This window comes from Asparagus officinalis, chromosome 1 (genome assembly GCF_001876935.1).
Source record: "Asparagus officinalis chromosome 1, Aspof.V1, whole genome shotgun sequence".
Classification (NCBI taxonomy): Eukaryota; Viridiplantae; Streptophyta; class Magnoliopsida; order Asparagales; family Asparagaceae; genus Asparagus; species Asparagus officinalis.
In genome coordinates, this window is record NC_033794.1 from 67,577,664 (window position 1) to 67,582,355 (window position 4,692).

The following is a 4,692-nucleotide window of genomic DNA, read 5'->3' on the forward strand; positions in this document are numbered from 1 at the left end:
GCAGAATTCAATGGTCGTAAGACATTGATATTAGCAGAGAATGAATCAGCTTTTCTATGTTCATTGATTTGTTAATCAACGTAAACTGATGGTCATAGGAATTGCAAAGGAACATGAATTACTTAATGAGTTATTTGAACATATTGCAAGTAAAATAAATATTCTCCAAGGCTCATGCAAGCGTCACGATCGATATCCTTTGAAAGAAACAACATCAAAAGATAATTGATGGTATTTGTAGACGTGAAATCAGGATGGAACGAGCTTTGAATCAAGAAGCAAACTTGAAACAGCCGGGAGACACGTGTTGGGGTTTGCATTATAGCACAATTATGAGTTTGTTTGCTTTGTTTTTCATCGTTGATTGATGTGGTGGAGGTCATCTCCGTGGAAGGCGATAGTGATACACAAAGATATGAAGCAAAATGCATCTTGCATTGGTTGTTTAATATTGAGTTTATATTTTTGTGTGACTTGATGAAGAATATTTTGGGGATTAGCAATGACTTATCACAAGCATTACAAAGGAGAGATCAAGACCTCGCAATGCATGAATCTTGTCAAAGTAGTCAAACAAAAATTACAAAAAATGAGAGAAGACGGTTAGATGATTGTTTAAAATAATATGTGATTTTTATAATTTGCATGAGAAAGTGATCCCGAATATGGAAGATGCTTTTGTGATTGGTAAACCAAAGTGTGAAGTTCAAATGCCTACTAATTTTTAGCACTATCAAGCTAAGGTTCAATACATCTATAGTTTTTATCTTCAAGAGTTGAACAACTATTTTGATAATCATAATATGGAGTTGCTTTCTTGTGTGGCGTGTCTCGAACCAAGTAATTCATTCTCATTGTTTGATAAGAATTACATCTCTTAAATAACTACTCATCATGATTTTTCTGGAATTCAAGGGATTGGCAAACTTGCAAAGAATTGGTTGAATAGAAATGGATACTTTGTATCCTTTGGTGTATAAGTGAACATGGCATTAATCTTGCCCGTTGCAATCTCAAGCGTTGGAAAGAGCATATCGGCAATGAAAATTATTAAGAATGATCTTGAAAATAGAATGGAAGATGAGTGTACAGATAATTGTTTAGTGCTTTGTATTGAAAAAGGTAGATTTTGTAAAAGTGATGAGGAAGATGTCATGAAACGGTTTTATGAAATAAAGCGAAGAAGAATGTTGTTGTAAACACTATATTCTAATTCGAAATGTGATATCGAAAATCTTGTTATGTGATGATGTTTAGATAGATATTAATTATGCAAAAATATTTCAAAATTATTGTAGGAGGCCGCTACATCGATACACACCAATCCAAACTCACCCACAGCGACCTTCTCATGGAGGTCCCTAGGGGGGCACCGAGGGTAGTTTTGCCTTCGGACTATGTACCCAGTTCACCTAACCAGGTATATAGGCGGGTTAAGTACCCAAATCAACACTACAGAACCTAGGATCCTGTCCCACGACGATCCTATAGTGCCAACCGGGGACTCGCCCTATTAAGTTAAGGGTCAGACCCCACACGCGATCTGAACCTGGACCGGTACCACCGGTCCACGCCAGGTACTTCACAGTACCGTGACGCCCATAGTCTATGATATTATGAACCATTGTGAGTAGATAGAGCCACCAAAGAGGTGCAAGGTAGTGGACAGTCCCTCTGGGGGAGACTTTAACCACTTGAACGGTGGATACAGTCGGGGGGGAATGATCGGATCATTAACTGATAAGCCTATTACATAAAAATATTCCATTTTTCAAGCTAATGTCTTGATTCGACCTCTTCCGAAATTCGTTGACAGAAGATAAGATCTTATGGAATCGAGTGCGAGTGTGTTAGGCTAGACACATCTCCTAGTGTGTAAGACGGGCTAAGAGGACTGACTCAACTTAAATAAGCTTGACTATCGCTATAGGCTTACCTTACAGCGAGAGCCTAGCCCGGGAGGAATGAATAATGGTTCCCTGGCGCGGCCTTCATTTTCCAATTTTGCTTTTTGATGGAAAAGCGGGCTTTGCCCTATCGCTTAAAGACCCCTACCGCTTTCTTTCTTAATATAGAAAAGCTATTACATACAAAGCATAGTCCTGGCCATAGCCAATGCAACAGAAGACACCAAAGCCCAACCCAGGGAACAAAAATTCTTAGCCTTTGACCCTTTCGTAAGCATAGCTTCGTTTATCTTCTGAAGCCCTTATTCTTGCAAGAGCAGACCATTCCCGAACAGCCTAGTCTGATGTCAAAGCTGAAACCCCGGCTATACACCAGCTCATTTCCTTCCTTCTAGCCTTCCCCGCTCTTTGGGATAACTGGAATACTAAAGATCGTGGCGTGGCATCTGTCAGTTCCTTTAGCACAACCCATTACTTATATATGCAATCCCTTCTATTCCTCAAGCAGGGCATTCAGGCTGAGTCAATAGCATTGAATACGAATAAGCTTTTCTTTCATTCCTCTTGTTTAAACCTTGGCTTCGGTGCCAGCTAGGACTGGTAGCATGGTCTTCTCCGCAGGTTTCTCTTGGATTCGGAATGGGAGCTGCACAGCACTTTACTTTATGACTTTTCCGGCATAAGAGGTCTTGTCTCTTTACTGTTTTAGCGGAATAAGCAGTCTTGGTGCTTTGGGCGTGGCACTAGTCTGACTGTGCTTTCCTAGCCAAAGGCTATTCTTGATCTGATCTTGCCAGGGAGAAGGGTATCCAACAAACAGAGTGGTGCTTCTAAGAAAAATTGTTCTAAGCAGATAAAAATCAAACGAATAACGTAGAGTTAGAACAGATCTACGGACTCTTGCTGCGGAGCTAGCATTCACGACAAGAGAAAGAGTAGGCTTAGAGGAGACGTTTTGATTTGTCTTTCTTGGGTGATTCTCCCCCAAGCGTACTAAAGGGTGGTGCGTAAAATCAAGTAAGTCTAATATGCTTAGCACAAGCCGATCTAGGATGGGATGGTCATTTCGGTCTCATTCCGCTCCTTGACGAGAAGACACACTATCGATCGAAGCTTTAATGCGCTTGAGCTTTTCTTCAGAAACCGTATGGAGATGAAGCAATTCTCGTAAGCTTGTTTGGAATGGAAAGGCCATTCCTAGGTTTGAATATAGAAACTATCGCCTTTGGTGCTGGGGACACCGAGTGAGACCCGACATTTTTCTTTTAAGATATCCTATTCCGGAAGATCTAGCCCATTCTTTCACTGCTTGGGGATCGTCGATAAGCCTAGGCCTCAGTCAGGTAGGCTTATTTTGGAGTGAGTAAGCAGCCAGCCTAAGGCTGTCCTGAGACCGCTTCGCTGTTATGCCTTCTTTACATACGACTGACAGGGCCCAGAAAGGCACAACCGAGGTGAAATGCTTATGCTTAAGCCATCCACTACTCCGGTATATTCTGTCTATGAGTTGGAAAGTTCTGCCTCCTCAATGGAATCAATCCATCCTTTCTCATCCGCCCGGGCTACCTCCGGAAACGAACGGTAGGGATCTTTCTTTTCTTTTTAGTCACGATCAGAAGATAGTAGAGCTGGTTATAGAATTATCTTCTTCCTCATCAACCTATAGCCCTGTCTGAAATCAAAGCTAGGGTTACGGAAGGGTAGAACTTGACTTCTTCCTTTGCTTAGGGAATAGGTTGGGTTAAGTATGGGGGTACGGCTGAACCGGAAGGAGATATCTAAGAAAAGCCTTCGATAAGGAGCTCGTCTGTGATCGAAGTTCACCGACAGAGATGAGGTCAGGTGCTCCCGGGATGGGTAACATAAAGGAGAGAGGGGCGACAGCCGCGAGGCACTTTTGCTTTGATTTTCTTGTTTCGGGAGATGGGCTTTCGTATTAGTTGGGTTTGATTCTACCGAGGCAATGTTCAGGAAATTGGGCTTCCTTTCTCGACAGGGTCAACCGGCTGAACCCGGCTGAGCAGGAAGGCGAGAGCCAGAGATAGAGTGGCTACAGAAGCGAGGATGGGAATCTTCTACTTCTTCTTGAATCATAGTAGTTTTACTGGTATGTGAATTCGTTTTAGGGGTCTAAAGTATGCTAAGTCTCCATCAAAAGGATTGATTTGATCTTATTTGTTTTCCTTCCCAATTCAATTAGAAAAGAAAGAACCTTTCTTGTACTGAGACCATTATACTAGCATAACTATACCTGTGATCTTGGCTTGATTGGTTGAAAAGAAAAAGCCAACACATCTTCGAGGTGAGAAGATATGTGACTATTCAGCTTTTCTGTCAGCGAGAGGCCACCCATCGGGTGTCCTTATATAATAAAAGTATACCTCTTTTCTTCTATACAGGCTTTGCCGGTGCAAAAAGTCCCTGAGCGGAGCTCCCTCTTGTCGAAGAGTTTGGGATTGAAGAAAGTTCAAGTCTGTGTTCTAGCACATAGATAGTCATACCCTTTTATTTTAGGGGGTTTCACTAGAAGAGTTAAAGAGATATCCATAAAATAAGAAAGGGTTAAATGAAAAAGCAATACAGGTCGAGAATAAGATCTGCAACTTTCACTCCTTTCCAAAAAGCGCTTTACTAATAAGCGGGACTTCCGCAAAAGTCAATATTCGTAAGGGAGCTTACAAACCAACTTTCACTGAGTCGCCCAGTTATTTATTTGGGGGTTTCAAAGATTTAGATCAAAGGTCTGGGATTACTTTACAAGGGATAAGCCTTTTTTCTTCCGATT